Consider the following 18473-nt stretch of genomic DNA (forward strand, 5'->3'; position numbering starts at 1 on the left):
TAGTATTGTTTTTTAAAATTAATTGAAAAATATTATACATCAGTCACTATTTATTATTATGTATGTTTCATACCTATAACTTCTTTATAAGACGTGGAGATATTTTTTATAAGATGTGGAGGTGTACATTTTTCATAAAATACAAAATATAAAATAGTAAATAATAATTGATTAGAAAAAATTTTCAAACCAATTTGTATATTCACATTTTTTTTCTCCGAGAAAGGTTAACAAATGTAGAACAAAATTACAACCCAATTCATTCCTTTCAAGTTATTAATTACATGGAGAGGAAGAAGAAGTACTACGTACGCACAGAAAGTACGTACAGGAAATCACAATTCACGAGGTCTAAGAGTTGTCATCAGCCATGGATCATGGGAATACATTAATATTGGTCCACTTTGTCATTCTCTTAAGTCACCATGATCAGTGCCAAAACTCAACATATATTATTGTTTTTTCCCAGCAATCAAGCCTCGATTGAAGGCACAAGTCGTGGGGAATATGGTGGTTGTAGAATGTGAGACTCATCAACAACCCTAAAATATTAATTCAAAGTCATATATATACCAATTGATAAAGATGGAAAATCAAAATCAACAAAAGTAGTAGTTCGTATATAGCTAGCCACCCTATTACCCGTACACATAAATAAACCGTCATGTTAGCTAGTCGTAACACCCATGTGAATCATGTATTATATATATAATTTGCAGCCAACTTCAGATTTTAATTATTGAGTTTATGGATTGAGAAGTGTTGAAGACACAAAATAATTACACAAAATAAATTCATAAAATGACGTGATTTCTTATGATGTATTAAATCTACTTTACGATAAAAATAATTTGACAATTTAACCGACCGAATGCTATATACATCAAACTACGTCATGCTAGGAGTTTACTTTTATTTAATTCATTTGTAACTAAAAAAGAGTGTTATAACTACAAATAAATTACACAAAAATAATCACACAAATTGATATAGATTCATTTGATCTGTTAGATCTGCTATATAATAAAAGTAACTTTACAATTTAACAAACTACATTATTAAACTACATCAGTTTATAAGATTACTTTTATATAATCACTTTGTGACTATAATATTCCTATTGTTTTAATTAATTTGTTCAACTTTCATTGATATCTTAAATTTTACTTTGGAAGATGGGCACCGAAGACAAGTTTAACACTATGGGAGACTGCATTGACAAGTTAACGTGTAGCAGTTTATGGTTGTCTGTTATTATATTACAGATGTTGAGAACAAACTGGCCAAGTTACTAGTCAAAGCCCAGCTCCTTGGTTTGAATAATGATCTGGTCCATCGCCTAGATTGTCATAAATTTTGTCCTCATTTGTTTTACGATAACATGTTGGAGAACAAACTGGTCAATTTATTGTACCTTTATCTGGTTACTGAAAAGTACGTCAATACTCAATACAAAGCTTTTTCCTTGTCGACGAAAACAAAAACCAGCAGCTTAATTGTAGTACTTCCGTTTTCAAAACGAGGCTTCCACGTGAAGGCAAATCTATGACAAGTTCTCTTAAGATCGACCATGCTTTTCCTTGAAATGCTCAAAGTCTGCCATTACATTACGACCCAAATAGATGAAGTCAAAAACCGCGGGTAGAACATGTTTTAGCTGCATCAAACCCATTTAATTATTAAAATACACAAATTAAATATTGACAGTATTATTGTAAGACAAGATCATCATATTCTTTGCACCCAAGACGATAAATATATAAGTACAAACAGAAGTACAAAAAGGGAGGAAATTTTACAATATTCAGATGTCAACGCTAGAATTAACTTATATATAATACTATAAGAAAAATAAATATTTGTAACGAATTATTTAAGACGAGAATAATTATTTATGATCAAAATATACTTATTTTAATAAAAAAATAATTATTTTTATAAAAATAAATGATTATAAATAAATAATTTTTTGTAATGAATAGCATGACGTGTACAGCTTGAATCACTCACAAAACTTACATAAACAATTAATGAATTTGCATCTGGTATTACATAATTGTGGTTTAATATATACGCATTCTGAGTAGCCATAATTAAAGGGCTAAAGTTTTTAAGACCATTATGATGAAAGAGAAACTGTGTGTATATATATATATATATATAGACAATATTAATATTAATGAACATGTTGGGCAAAAAAACTGGAAGAATTCAAAGCTGTGGGCTGGGGTGCTTTTTTTGTTGGCTTTTATACTCATTAATCATTATCCTTATGAAAGAAAGAAACCTGTGCTATTGCTAAGCAAAATGATCAGTAGGCAGGTTCATTTATTATTAAAAAATTAATTTTTTATATAAATTTTATATTTATTTATTTTTAAAAAATATATACGACATTTACGTATTTTATAATTAAAAAAAATTAAAAACCCTGCCCACAATATATCCAGTGCATGCCCTCCACCTTATAAAATATTAAAATGTGGAGGCAGGAAGCATAGAGAGAGAGAGACCAGACATTGAAGGTTTTCCGTTTCTATGTATGTATGAATGTAAGAGTCGTCGGGGGATGTAATAAATCAAGAAGGAATGATTAGAATCACATGGTTAGGGGAGTGTATAAAGGGACTGATCAAGGAGCAGTTTCTAACAGAGGCAAATAGGCAATCATGACCCCTGCATGCATGCTGTCTTGTCTGGCTGGCCCCCGTCTGCATCATCAATTCCTCGCACCCACCACCTTCTTAATCACTTCTAATTATCTTCGTTAGTTTGGCCTAATACATTTTTAAAATTTAAATAATATCATATTTTTTATATTTATTTATTTTATTTAAATTGAATCCTTATACTGAATTAATCATTAATTTACTCTTTATATAATAATAAAATATTATTAAATTAATAAATTTTTAATTTATTTATATCATATTTTATAGTTCTTTCAATTTAATATTAATAATAATTATATTCTAATTAAATTAATATTTAAAAATCATATTTTGTAAAAGACATTTAATGTTAATAATAAAAAATATTTGATTAAACTCATCTAACATTCTATCTAAATTTTTTAATTACAAATCAAATAGTATTTTTGTTTGAAATAAAAAACTAATATTTTAATATTTGCTTAAAGTGAGAAATTAATATTTTAATATTTGATAAATCAATTGTAGTTCTTTATCTTTGACCAACCACTATAGCAGAAGTTCATCTTATTTTATATTTGACCAATTCAATGTGGAGTATCTTTTTATATCAACTATGTAAATTTTAACTAACTTTTTTATTAGTTCAAGTCAATGTGCATGCTCTTATGGAATTTTTCATTTTTTGGTAAAATACTGTTTTTGAAAATATTTGCCAAATATTACTCATGCATGTCACGCACATATATAAGAGTTTATCAGTCTCTATTAATTAAAAAAAAAAAAGCACGGTACGATGATAAATAATCTTATTTTTTTTATTATAATAATTACGATATAATATAAATAAATAAATCTAACTTTTGCATCTATATAAGGTTTTTAGATAAATATTGACTAATATGACATCATATATATAAAAGTTTTGAGTTCAAATATTAACTATATACTAATCTACAGTTCATGACTCCGTTAGAAATAATTAAATTTACAACTTTAATAAGTGAGTCGAAAATGTAAAATATTTTAATCAAATGATCAGACTGAAATGTAAAATCAAGGTTTAAATTCAAAACCTAATTGATACCTTATTAAATCATCACTTATATAAAATTCTAAATGTTTAAACTGATAAATAGAAATAAGTTTGATTATTAAAAATATATCATAATATAGCTTCACGATCAAGGCTGTTGGTATGCTAAATGTATAATCGGAAACAAGAGCTACCTGTCAGGTCTCATACGATACCAATATTCATCCTAGTACTCCTTTCAACCTCTCTAATTTCACGGCTGTTCAAAAAAAAAAAAAAAAAAATCCACGGCTGTAAACAAAATAAAAAAAAAAAAAATATATATATATATATATATGTGAATCGGACCGAACCGGTCAGTCTGTATCGGTTTCTATTTAAAAAAATTCGGTTGAAAATCAATTGGGTTCTAATTTTGGTTTTTAGAACATGGGCTGATACATAAATATATATTTTTTAAATTTTATATAAAATTTATATTATATCATATATATTATATGCTAAATTAATAATTAATATACTATGAAATTTTAAAATCTTATTATTCATGTTTAATAATCTAATAACATAAAATTATCTTCTTTAGATAATGAGCATAGAAGCAAAAGATGTGCCAGATTTGTTTTGTTTAGATAATGAGCATGGTACCAAATTTTTAATATATTCAGTTTGTCATTGCAGTATTAGGATATTTGATTTCTAATATATTCAGTGTTGGATTCTTTGAGTTTTAAAAAAATATTATTCAGTGTATGATAATATTTATATGGGAAAAATCGGATTGAAACTAATAAAATTGAAAGTTTTGATTTCAGTGATGAATCGGTTCAGTATCAGTTCTTCAATTCTCAAATTGATACATATTGATTCGGTTTTAAAATATGTCTAAAATTAGATCGAATTGAATCAATTACACCCCTACTCTCTTTCTCGTGATCCTTTGAATTATGATAATGTTGTTATATATACCAGATCATCAATCGAGTCAGAATATATATGATGATCATTGCATGATCGATCAACTTTTCTTCCATCCTAACCAACAGCACGTGACTACAACAGAGGTTAGCTTCATACATTAATATGGTGACGTGTAAACATTATATATATGGGAAATCCTTTGGAAATGCTATGACATAAAAACATCTGAATCTCTTTTTCTTTCACTGATCATTTACGAGCTAGCCAGCTAGGTTTTGATCTTGCGCCATTCTTCTTCATGGCCCTTACCCTTCATCTTGCAGCTAGCAGCAGCTAGCTTTCAAAGTTCGCAATCTTGATAGACTCATGTCCCAGTTTGGATACTTAAGAATATCTTATAAGTATATCTATAAATTGTAATAAAATTATTTGAGTTAAGATATTTTATTGAGTTTTAGGAAATGAAAGAGGAAAAATTGAATAAAATATTATAAAGTTAAAAAATTATTTGTATACAATTTTTTAATATAATTTTTGTTTTAAATTTTGAAAAAATATTATTATTTTTTGTTTTTTGATTGCAAGTTTGATAAATTTATAATGATTAGATGAAAAAGTTAAAAATTTAAAATTAAAAAGTATTTAGTGTTTTAGTGATGTTTGGGAAAGAAATATATGAGAATATCAGAGAATAGTTGAGAACAGTGGTGTTGCCAAATGTGCCCTCAAGGCTGAGCACCAGTTGGAGTTAGAAAGCCCTAATTTCGACTCTAACTCCTACTCTTTGTTAAAGTTCGACTCTGAACTCCAACTCCTACCACTATAGACTTCGTTATGACTTTGACTTGTCGAAGCGGAGTTGGATCCATAACCACCCAATCATAGATTCACAACTAGCAAAAAAATTACCACTCAACACAACCACCAAAGATTGACAGATTCAACTAGCAAAATCACCCAAAAATTACAACCACCAAATCACAAACCCCAAATTTTGAAGCAAAATTACCCAAAAATCATCCCAAAATGCTTATGTACCAAAAATGAAAAATCAACATGCCTACATATGGTGGTGGATGGAAGAGACACTTATGATGAATTAGTGGTGAACGACGACAGGAGGAGAGAGAGAGGCGAAGAGCTAGGTGAAGGCAAATCATTGGCAAAGGGACTTAGGGTTACAAGATAAAAGGGACTTGGGTTAGGGAGAGAAGCCAACGACGAGGCACAAGGGTGAGGGCAGTGAGCGAAGGGAGAAGAGAAACGATTTTGACTTTTGAGATTGAATCGGAATGAGTAATGAGGTTGAGGGGCACAAAACCCTAACCAAGTAAAACAATGTCATTTTAGAGTGTTTTACTTAGAAGTGCGGTTGTTTGGGGAGGTGTTGGCTCAAATAACACCATTTTTTTTACTCTGTTTTGGCCATTTTGGGTTGGGCTGCAAGGGTTTTGGTTTCTAAGCCCTGTTATTAGTCTATTTAAATTATAGTATAAACATATTATTTTATAATAATTAGCTCATACTAGTACACCTCCAATAAAAAAATGAAAAAAAAAATCCAACTCTGACTATGATTTGTTGGAGTTGGATTTTCGAATTTTTGTTTAGTCTATTAACCCTGAATCGAATGAAGTTGTTGAAATAGGTAGCGGTCGGTTGCTAACTACCTTCTCCTTTGAGTGAAGTATAGATATGGATAACTAGTAGTACAAGTACTCGACGGTCACATTAATATATGTATCTATATTATATGGTCCATGCCATGAAGCTACTTTAGAAAACCGCATGCCTCAAGCTGCTAGCTAGCTATGCACCGACGAAGTTTTCAAACCAACATAATGTCAAAAGGCGGTGTTTATTTTGGAGTTCCACAAAAATAATCGCACGTACGTTGATTCTCCTCTTGGAGAAGCGAGCTAGGACCTCTTTAATGGCGGTTCTCCAATTATTCGTGCACAAAATTAGTCTACGGTTGCGTTTGATTGGCATAAAGGCTTGCTAAAAATTAGTAGGAAGAAGAAGAATATTCATTCTCTAACATAATTCCTCTCAAAGATGAAAAGTATATATTTTAGAGACATTATTTAAAATATTTATAAAAATATTACATTTTATTAACTTTTAATTTTTTAAAGAAATTTGTGGATAGCCGCCAGCCGGTCACCTAACAACCATTTTTGGTGGCCTTCGATGGCTGATCACCAAAATCTCAATGGATGGCTTGACCATTTTTAGGCCTTGGTCAGTTTCATAAAATTTTTCAATTCATTTCATCTAATCATTACAATTTTTTCAAATTATCACACAAAATAAAATAAATAATTCAACTTTTTCAAATCTAAAAACAAAAATAATATTAAAAAAAATGAGAATATCTTTTCAACGGTCATGTTGTTATTAGGCTGAAAACAGCCTTTAATAATTTTCTGCCATGTAGCCCATCTATGGATTAATAACGGATGTGTGGCACACAGTAAAAAATCCCGTAATGGAAATCAAATCCCTCATCAACTCGATGACTCTACTCTCTCTCATCACTCTGCTACTAGATCTGTGACACCCTATATGATAAGGATAAGGGTAGGTGGTGTATGAGATTCCACATTACTAGAGAATGAGAATTTCTTACTCTTTATAAGGTTTCAATAGAGATCTAATTGTATCATTGACTAGTCCTTTTGGAGTATAGACTATGTGGTTTGGGTCTTCTATTGAGACGTTGGTATTAGAGCCTATTCTAACTAGAAATGTGAGACTTGAGCTGTGTCACTTACGATAAATTGGCACGACGAGGACGTCAAAAATTTAAGAGGGGGAGATTGTGACACCCCATATGATAAGGATAAGGGTAGATAGTATATAAGATCCCACATTATTTGGGAAGGAGAATTTATTGCTCTTTATAAGGTTTCAATGGAGCTCCAATTGTATCATTGACTAGTCGTTTTGGAGTATAGGTCATGTGATTTGGGTCTTCTATTAGGACGTTACAAATGGTATCAGAGCCTATTCCAACCAGAAATGTGGGACTTGAACCGTGTCACTTACGATAGATTGGCCCGACGAGGACGTTGGGAATTTAAAAGGGGGAGATTGTGACACCCTATATAATAAGAATAAAGGTAGGTGGTATATGATATCCCACATTATTTGGGAAGGAGAATTTCTTGCTCTTTATAAGGTTTTAATGGAGCTCCAATTGTATCATTGATTAGTTATTTTAGAGTATAGATCATATGGTTTGAGCCTTCTATTGAGGCGTTACAAATGGTATTAGAGCATATTCTAACTAGAAATGTGGGACTAAAGTCGTGCCACCTACAATAGATTGGCCCGACAAGGACGTCGGTAATTTAAGAGGGAGAGATTGTGACACCCCATATGATAAGGATAATGGTAGGTGGTATATGAGATCCCACATTGCTTATAAATGAGAATTTCTTGCTCTTTATAAGGTTTCAATAGAACTCTAATTGTATTATTGACTAATCCTTTTGGAGTATATATCATATGGTTTGGGCCTTTTATTGGGATGTTACAAGATCAGATCTATCGACGCCCCTAGATCCATTAACGTCGCCCCCTCTCCTCTTTTCCACCACTCCCATCGACATCACCCACCCCAATTATCACAGAAAATGCTAGGTTTGTTCTTGATTGTCTAGGTTCTAAATAATTCATTGCATCTTTTGTAATGCACGTTATCAGATTTGGCATTTTATTTTGGTTAGGAAAAATAAAATCGCGTAGCTCATTCTTGTTTATTCCGGATAATGCCTTGCATTTTATTTGGGTTGGAAAAAAATAAATCACATGCAGATTTGGCATAGAAAAAAAAATCACAAAATCTACCGTTTTGATAGAAAAAAATAAAATAATTTCTACGGTGACTGGAGGACGGTAGTAGGATAGTGGTGATTGGGATGGTAGGCAATGGTCAAATGGCGGCAGAAATCAATGTGATGGAAGCAGAGCAAAGAGGAGGGGAAGCGAGCTTTTCTTCGTAGAGTGAGACTATTGAAATTATTGTGTAATTTTTGACATGACAGCGGATGAAATGAGGGCTGCTTTCCTTCTAATATCAGCCAGACCGTTTAGAAGCGGAACTCTAAAAAAATATATTCTAATAATATTTTATTCAATTTTTAATTTTTACTCAACTTATCTTATCCTATTTATAAAAATAAACAAGGCCTTAAAAAGTAATTTTCAAAAACTTGTATACAAAGAAAACAATATATTTTTTATTTTTAGAAAAAATTAATTAAAAAAATTTGTTCGTCCACGTGTGTATTCGTAGAATGGTTTTGGAAAGGGTATCTACAAAGCAAATTAGCCGTGACTCATGCGTGGAGAGCACATGGGGGTTGGAGTTCATCAGATTCAAGGGTGTGACAACTTTGCCATGCCAACGTAAGTTAAAAATTAGCAATGCGAGATAGTCAGGCAGCCCACGCTTTCTACCCAATTTGTTCATTATTGTTTCCACGTGACCTATTCCTTCTTGTACACGTAAATATAAATTCCATCCCCACTCTTTCTTCTGATTTTTTTAATATCCTAGACGACATCTCATTCAGTGCGAAAAGCTTATGGTTGTTCGATCGGATACATTTTCTGCCTATAGAATTGGGAGAGACTCCTTAACTCAATGACTTTATTGCTCACAAATATAAGTAAGGCCACAATAACTTGCCACGCATGATATTTTTCTTTTTCTTTTTTAAAGAATTCATATACATATATATATATTTGCATAAGTTTGAGTGCAGTCAATCTAGCACATCAGTGACAGAAACGACAATTTTTTTTTTAAATTGACTGACTTTTCTACCATACGAGATGTTTATATAAAATGAAAAAATATTACAAAATATAAAACATAAATGTATATAAAATTAAATTTTGATAATTTGCCAAATAGTATAAAAATAAAATTTTAAAAACACAACTTAATGTCTGTTTTAGATTTAATTTTGACGACAATATTTTGTAGAATAATATTTATCTATTATTATTTTTGTAAATATGAAGTATTTAGAAATTATTTTTTTCATAAGAACTAGCTATCGAGTGATCTTTTAGAATATTATAATACTGCATTCTAATATCTAAGTTAGTTTATCAAACTTCATGTAAACTCTATCTATACATTAAGTATATAGAATGCTGCAATTGAAATCTTAAATAAAAATTTTCTTGCTCAATGAAGTTTAGAGGATAAAACATCTCCACTATTTTTCATATAAACCATTAATCTTAAATGATTTTTCTTATATTTTCACTTTGGATTCTAGATTAATAAACTTAATATTGTATAATAAAAATTTTTGGGGTCAATGTTAATAGTTTATTATTTCTCTTAATCTTAGTTTTAATTTAATTTTAGTGGGGTCACATCCTTAAAAATAGATAATATATAAAAATTTTACAAAATGAGTTATAAGAAAAAATTGGATAGAGACATTTATATATATATTGAAATTTTACAAAATATATGGGAATAAGGAAATTATGAATTTTTTTGGGGGTCAATTTCTATATATATATATACATGGAATCATAAATAAAGTTTAGGGACAATTTTGAAATTTGAAAAAAATTTGGGTGGGTCATGGCACCCCAAGCTCTATGTAGATCCGCCACTGTAGCACATGATCTTATAACATTAAGATAGAGATCTTTCAATCACTTCTTTGTTTTCTTTTTTTATTGCCGGTCATGTGTTGTCTGGGAATGGGTAAATTATGAGGCCAATATTGCAGTAAGAAAGTGTAAACCAAGATTCTAACCTCTACACAATCATAAAAGCTTAGACCTTTGACGTTTATAAACCCATTTTTGTTTTATTACTTTCGAAAAAATATAAAAAAAAAATTTAACAGAAAAATGAAAATGGTGCAACATTTAGATACTTCATGTGATGCTGTGCATGGTTGGTGACGGGGGGTTTGAATTTTTTGGGTGCACCTAAATTTCAAATATTGAACAATATTCCATAATGGCAGTAGGTGGTCATGTGCAATATGATCAATATCTCAAATAATTTCAGGAATTATAGATCTCGGCCATCATGAGCCCCAAGCAGTAGTTCTCTGCTTTTTCTATTATATATATATGATGTGAAATTCATAGATCAGAGTGAAAACACAGTTTCTGATCTGATCAAACGTACATGTTCTTGCTTTACTGAACTTGCATACATGATTTTCTTGGTTTGAGTTCACATTTGCCTAACTCTTTTTATCTTTCCGCCAAACTTTAGAACTTAAAACAATTAATATCCATCAAATTGATCGATCGATCCCAAAGGATGATGATATTCTGGAATGCACAACTTTCCAACAAACGACGATCGAACTGATTATTTAGATATCTAAACCAAATTGAAATTTGCATCTTAAACTTATAAGTTTGTGGCACAAAATCCAAATGTTGCCACTCCTTTTCATGTAGATTATTAATTACATAAATACGATGTGTTTGTTGACAAACAAAGAAAGTTCCTAGCTAGAAGAGAAAGAAGACAAAATAAAAGTAGGTCATGGTATTAGATACTAGTGAAGGCATCCAATGCATGTATCTCCATTAACTAACTAACTTTTCTGTAAACCAAGAATAATTAAAATTTAAAGTTGCTGGTAATTAAGAAATATTATAACTTCTTTTTCTTTTGTTGACATCTTGAAATATATATTTTATTTAAGAGAATTATGGGATAAAGCCTTTGGATACTCAGACATTATACATTATTATTATTTATTATTTTATTTTTCACTACTATTCACTACTATTAATTTTTTATTACTATTCACATAATACTTCAGAAAATCTTACTATCCAAACGCAACTGAAATTTAAATAAATGATATTAAAAAAATAATAATTTTCACTATGAATTTCGTCATCTTTAATATTACTTGCTAATAGAGTTGATTTTACGTGATTTTATTTTAACAAGTTTGAACACAAGTATGTTACATAATTAATATACCTAAAATGACAAAATATAAATAAAAAATATTTCTTAAGAATCTAACTGACAGTTACAAGCAAACATAAATAAGTTAAGAACAATGATTATTCGAACAACATGCATGCATGCTGAGGAGAGGTGGCAAAGTAAAAAAGAAGAAAAAATTGGTACGGAGATTTAAGATTTGCGCGGGCGCGCGTGCGTGTGGCTCGAGATTATGTTTGGTGTGGTGTGTGGTGGCCCACAAACAGTTAAAACGCCTTCTGGGGCAGGGGCAGCATATGGACCGATGATTACGGGATTAAGTGGGTCCCGACACCCACGTTGGATGCTCGTTACCTCAGTGTCTTATAGTTGGCCCCTGTCTTTTGCTCTTCTGGGCACCATCTTTCCATTATTACTATTATTATTGGTGGGGTTTACAATATTTCATGTCTCATACCCCATTAAATCTTTCCTGGACCCTAGGGGCCCCCCCCCTCCCCCAAAACTCAAAATTACCCTCAAATCACAGCCGCTCCTCACGCTTCATCTTCCTGTCACCCTGTGGACCCAAAAAGCAGCTTCTCTCATCTGGATCTATTTCCTTTCGCTACTTATTTTCTTTTCTTTTTTGTTTGTTTATTTTATTATTAGATTTTTATTATGAGATAATATTAGATAAAAATTAAATAAATTTTTATTAAAATATAATTTTAATTTTTGAATTAAAAAAATTAAATTATCTTTTATATTTTAATTAAAAATTTAAAAAATTATTAATAATTAAATAAAATAAGATGCGAGAATTTATGAAACACCTGACCTTAATCTCGTGAATAATAATGTACAGCAGCTTGCTAAGGGTATATAAGTCAGACGGGGAGATAAGTACAGTGTATTATTACAAGGATTTTGTAGAATTTCTAGCTTTACTTTTAAAATATATTATATACTAAATATTTCTTGATAGGAATGAGTAATAATAAAATATCATTAGAATAAAGAATTTTGCAAATAGAATGTCTTTATAGAATATTGTCTTGCACAGTAAAAAAAAAAAAAGGAAAATGGTCCATCATATAATATTTAATGGTAACCTATAGCATTTAATAAATAACATTAAATGCTTATTAACCAATAAAAAATATTACATCTGATGTAAAACGGTATTCCATTATCAATATAATAAATGAATAATTTTGACATGGGTTTTCTAATTTCTACTGCTTTTATATTCTTCTTAATTCCAGATAATTTTTTTCTTTTTTTTTTTCCTTCTTCTTTTTGTTTTGTTTTTACTTTTTTTTTTTTTTTAATTTTTTATTCTCTTACGTATTACAAATACATATCGTATGCTCCGGTAAGGACAGAGAAAAACGCGTCTTGGGAGTGAACAAGCTACAAGCAACCTATAGCTAGAGTTTTATTAAAATAAATAAATGAGAAAAGAGAATCAATCTCCCTTCTCCCACACGCCTGAACTGCGTGCAGTACACCTCCTCCCATCGATTGGGGAGATGAAACCCTTTGTTTCACGCGGACCCCAACTTATCCGTACATATTTTAACGCAATTGGAGTGTATTTATACGCGACGTCTAGCGAAGGTGGTTATAACTTATAGACACCCCCCAGCACTTTTTAGTTTGCGGAAGAGGGCCCCATAAGTTGCGATTTTCTATTTTGGCCCTATACGGAAGGGAAGGTAAAACGAGAAAAATGATGGGCGTGTTTGGAAATTTCAAATGTTGCTCCTGTTGCCACTCCCCAGGCGCCCATAAGTACTCCACCACCATTCCACTTCATCCATCATCTCCAATATCTCTCGCTCCCTCTCTCTATCCCTCTGTCTCTTGCTCTGTGTTTGTTTTCTAGTGTCTGAAAAAAAAGAAAAATGGGTGTGGTGAGTGTGGTGTGCATTGCCTCTCTTATCTCGTTAATGTGGATGGCAGAAGCTAGAATCCCCGGAGTTTACTCTGGGGGTGCCTGGCAGACCGCTCATGCTACCTTCTATGGAGGCGCTGATGCCTCTGGCACAATGGGTATGTTTTCTAACCCAATTCACTGTGTTTTTCTTTTTTAAGTTCCTTTGAATCTGCAAGTTCCCGCAAGTTTTAATGGAATTTGTGAACCATTTTCACTGCATTATTTCATTACATAAGAAATAGCAGAGTCCCCCTGTTATATTGTTCGAGATTCTATCTCCTGACCGGCTTGTTCAAGGAAACATCAAAGACCCACCTGAAACTCTGTATTCCACGGTCCATCTTTGTAATCCCATTTTGGGTTTGAAAACTTTTTGTCATTGTCAATATTACCTAATTCAATTAAACTACAGTCTTTGTTTTGGGGAAAACTCGTATATTATCCTAGCTTGAGTGTGTGTTCTCATTTATTGTCTACAGGTGGAGCTTGTGGATACGGCAACCTCTACAGCCAAGGCTACGGCGTGAACACTGCCGCGCTGAGCACTGCACTGTTCAACAATGGCCTGAGCTGCGGTGCCTGCTTTGAGATCAAGTGCGCAAATGACCCGACGTGGTGCCACTCCGGCAGCCCATCAATCCTTGTCACAGCCACTAACTTTTGCCCACCAAACTATGCCTCCCCAACGACAATGGCGGCTGGTGCAACCCTCCTCGCCCCACTTTGACCTCGCCATGCCAATGTTCCTCAAGATTGCCGAGTACCGGGCCGGAATTGTCCCCGTCGCCTACCGCCGGTAAGCCACCTCTCTGCTATATATATTACTGCTAAACCTTCGTGTTATCAGTGCATGATCAGCAACGTGACCTCGTAACAAGTGCTTAACAACCCTCAACAACCATATTCGTACTTGAATAAAAGTTGTAGATAAATGAGTAGAAAAATGTTTAGATCACATATAGGTTTGTAAAAAGGGTAATTAATATACACACGACATATTATATAATAATATTATAAAATAAAGATATTACATCCCTCATTTAAAATATTGTTATAAGATGTTTTATAAAGATACTTTTTATTTAAAATATTATTGTGTAAAATATTATAAAAATTATTGTATATAAATCATTTTCCTTTTAAAAATTAATTCTACAAATTTTCATTTTAATGATTTTTATAAAATCTCTATCACCTAACATAATATGACATGATAATATCAACCATATCTACCACCTAGAAGTCAACTGTTGCCTTTTATTTTTCTTTATTCGGAAAATTAACCTATAATGCTAACCAGACCCAGATTACATTACTTCAATTTATGGTCTCCTAAAATAAAAAAAAATTAACTTTTTTTTTTTTAAATAATGTTGGTGAATGGTAGTTAGTGGCTCGTGTGTGAGGGATAATGGTCCATATGGGCCGGATACTGGTGCTGAACTTTATTGCTTTTGTCAGATGGTGGGGGGCTTTTACTCAGGCCACTTAATTTCCGATATGGTTACTCGGTTTGAATAGTAAAAATATTTGAGAAGCATTAAAAATATTTATAAATAATAATAATAATAAAATATTAAATAATAATAAAAATTAAATGAAAAGTAATAAATAATAAAAAATAAGTAAAAAATAATAATAAAAATAAAGAATAATAGTGAGACTCTCACTATTCAAACAAATCTTTAATTGTCCTCTCGTTTGGTTAGTTAGAAGGGTCTCTATCTTGGTGGACCTTCGGGCCGTTTTTTAATTTTTTGGTCACTTTTTCGGGGTTTGTTTTTACGAAAAATATACATAATATTTTATATAATTATATTTTGAATGAGTAATATTTTTATAAAATATCATATAAAAAATTATTTTGCAATGTGTTGTAAAATATCTGGTCTATGTTGAATCCTAAAAGACTAACGAAACCTAGAGTTTTTTCAATCTTACGTAATATAATAACGTGTAAAAAATTATGCGTAAATATAACATTATTCATATATATAAATATAAAATAGGGGCCTCTCTTTCTTGGACCTCTTGAAGCCCTATAGGCTTTTAGGGCGTGGGAGTTGGTTCTTTTTATAGCAAAGCAAAAGTGTAACCCTAGTAGGCTATTGGCTATTGTTTTTACTTTTGACCTTTCGGTTAAATCTTTTAAGGTATTATATTATATTCCCTTAAAAACGCTTTTACGTACAACAGTTCCAATACATGAAAGATTTGGGTACTCAGGATTGTGCCAAATGAGAGAGGAAACAAACGGTGTCGTTTCATAGAGTCCTTTTGAACACAATAATCCCTGCCTTTTTTTTTTTTTTTTTTTTTTTTGCTTTTTTACTTTTGGGTAGTGTGCCTGATCTAATCCGGAGGATCTGGACCGTTCCATAGTTTTGGGCAGGAAATCTGAGGGGACACACCGAACCATGCGCATGATGTTGTGTTGGTGTTTCGATGTCCCATCAAGGCAATCCTACAACGTTGATGAATGTGAAAAACCCGAAAAAAAGGGTTTCTGATTTTCTTCACACCCAACTTGTGCCCCACCCTAAAATCACGGACCTTTTCCCAAATGACGAAACTGACCTGTTGGACTTATTTATGCAGGGTGCCATGCCGTAAGCACGGAGGAATCAGGTTCACAATCAACGGCTTCCGTTACTTCAACTTGGTTTTGATATCCAACGTTGCAGGCTCAGGGGACATCGTGCGCGTGAGTGTGAAGGGCTCCAGGACAGGCTGGATGACCATGAGCCGCAACTGGGGCCAGAACTGGCAGTCAAATGCTGTCTTGGTCGGCCAAACGCTGTCGTTTAGAGTCACGGGGAGCGACCGCCGCACCTCTACCTCCTGGAACATTGTTCCCGCCCATTGGCAGTTCGGTCAAACATTCACCGGCAAAAATTTCAGGATTTGATGAACCCTCACCCCAAAACACAAAAAGGAAGTCAAGAGTCAGAGTCAACATTTTAGAATTCCCGCCATAACCTATTTACCGTTTTTACCCTTATTGGCGCCAGTTTTTAGATTGTGGTTTCTTTTTTTGACTGGGGTGTGTTGGGGACTGTGAAAGTATTGTTGTTGTTGGAGCAATAAGTGAGTGGAAATTACTAAATTAGGGAGTGTTTTTGTTTTTTTTTTTTTAGGGGGGAAAAATAGTGGGTGGGTCTTTTTGGGGAGTGGGGTGTGAAGGATGCAAGTGTAACTTATCTAAGGTGAAAAAAAAAAAAGAACAGAAGGGGTTGGAAAATTGTTAGGGTTTAAAGGCTGAAGCGGCTGCACAAGATTGTAGCCCGCAGCTTATAATGTTATATATATAGCATGGTGATGATATTAAGTATTATTTGGGGAAGTGTATTGTACTAACTTAAATATATATTTGAATTAGAAAAGTATTTGGTTTGTTTCATGAAATTTATGATTTCTTGAGATCTAATTTTTTACATGATATGGATATTTTACTCTTTTTGACATGATATTCGATAACAAAGTCTTGATTCTTAAGAATATAAACAAGGCATCCGAATATTGATACACTCTCGATCACTTTTATGATTAAAATTATCATTATTTTTACTCTTCCAAATAAAAATATCTTGCCCCTCTTTGCGCGTAGTTAATAAATGAACCAAATCATTAGCTTTTTGGAAATTTACAAGCCTTTTCAAGAGTAAAATATCTCACTCATTCTCAATTCGACACTTTTTATCTTCATTTAACAAAGACTTCTAGTCCTTGAGTACTGGTCATGAAGAGGACTGCCATCATCCCAGTTATCATACCTGGCTACTTGGATTCAAAACGTTTGCATTTAAAGACTCACCCTGAAAGTTCTTTCTAGCTGCGCCACACCCAATTGGGGTTGATTAGATATGAACATGCATATACGGCATGGGAGAAAGTTAAGAAAGATGTAATGACTTGTCAAGAAGTTGGAGTTTGTTTCAAAGAGGATGTTTGCATGTCACAGTCAAACACTCGAGGGAGAGATTTTTATTTTGTATGCATATACAGAAAAGTCTGCAATATAACAATTTACACAGGATGGTATGGTACGAAACGAGGGAAGTTGCATTCGACAGCAATATCTTAGTAAAGGGTGTTTATTTTTTCAGCACTCATGCGGGAAACTTCCGGTCCATGTATGAAGTAGGTTTTCAAGAAAGCACATTCTCACACCTTATCAAACAAATAACTTCGCACCCCTCCCCTTCCCCCCAACAACGTGGGTACTTGCATGGATTTTTGGTCATTTGGGTGAGAGATAGGACCATGCATTAATACATCTTCCGGAAACCTTTATTGATTAGAATTTCATTGGCAACTTCACCCGTTGCTCCATCCAAGAGAAGATTAGGGCGTACCATCACCAATATTCTTCAAATGTAGTGTGTCATCCTCCACTTTGGTGGGAAACTTCCAAGGATTTTCTCAGATGCTTCATATCCTTCGACCATCCCAATTTCAAATGATTTAGATTTCCAATGTATTTGCAATGAAAGAAAGAAAGAAAAAGGATACAAAAAAAAAAAATAAAAATAAAAATGAAAAGCATTTCAATTTATTGGATAACGAAACCATACTATTTTTTGGGTGCATTTTTAGTATTAAAGAAAGCATATTTATCTAGGACATGTATAGCTTTTCTTATTGACATGTACCCGTAAAGCTGCAAATACAATTGACACCTAATTTGAACGACGGGCACAAACAACATATGTATGTGTGTGTGTGTGTGTTGTAATATCTTTCAAGCAACAAATGCCAACGCTTTCAAGTAAAAATGAGTCACATCAATGCAATTGCACGCAACCAAAGTAGAGCACATGGGTGGGGTTGGGTTTGTTAGTGGCGCTGCTCACATGTGGGCAGAAAGTTGAGTTGTTCTCCTTCTCTCCTTTCTTTTGTTCAGTTCAGGAGACAAATATCTTTGGATCCCCATACTACTACCTGAAAAAGGTAACAACATGGTAAGGCTTTGGATTCCTT

At 32.5% G+C, this 18473-nt stretch overlaps 1 long non-coding RNA gene and 1 pseudogene across 1 annotated transcript; both read left to right on the plus strand.

The window, feature by feature from the left end:
- Positions 1-2132: 2132 nt before the first annotated feature.
- On the plus strand, positions 2133-7659 carry LOC121239195. Its single transcript, XR_005935256.1, has 3 exons — positions 2133-2142; positions 4328-4331; positions 7424-7659. It is a non-coding gene; the product is annotated as an uncharacterized LOC121239195 (long non-coding RNA).
- Positions 7660-13361: 5702 nt separating this feature from the next.
- Positions 13362-16419, plus strand: LOC121239194 (annotated as a pseudogene).
- Positions 16420-18473: the final 2054 nt, after the last annotated feature.

Source organism: Juglans microcarpa x Juglans regia, chromosome 7D, assembly GCF_004785595.1.
Source record: "Juglans microcarpa x Juglans regia isolate MS1-56 chromosome 7D, Jm3101_v1.0, whole genome shotgun sequence".
NCBI classification, from domain to species: domain Eukaryota; kingdom Viridiplantae; phylum Streptophyta; class Magnoliopsida; order Fagales; family Juglandaceae; genus Juglans; species Juglans microcarpa x Juglans regia.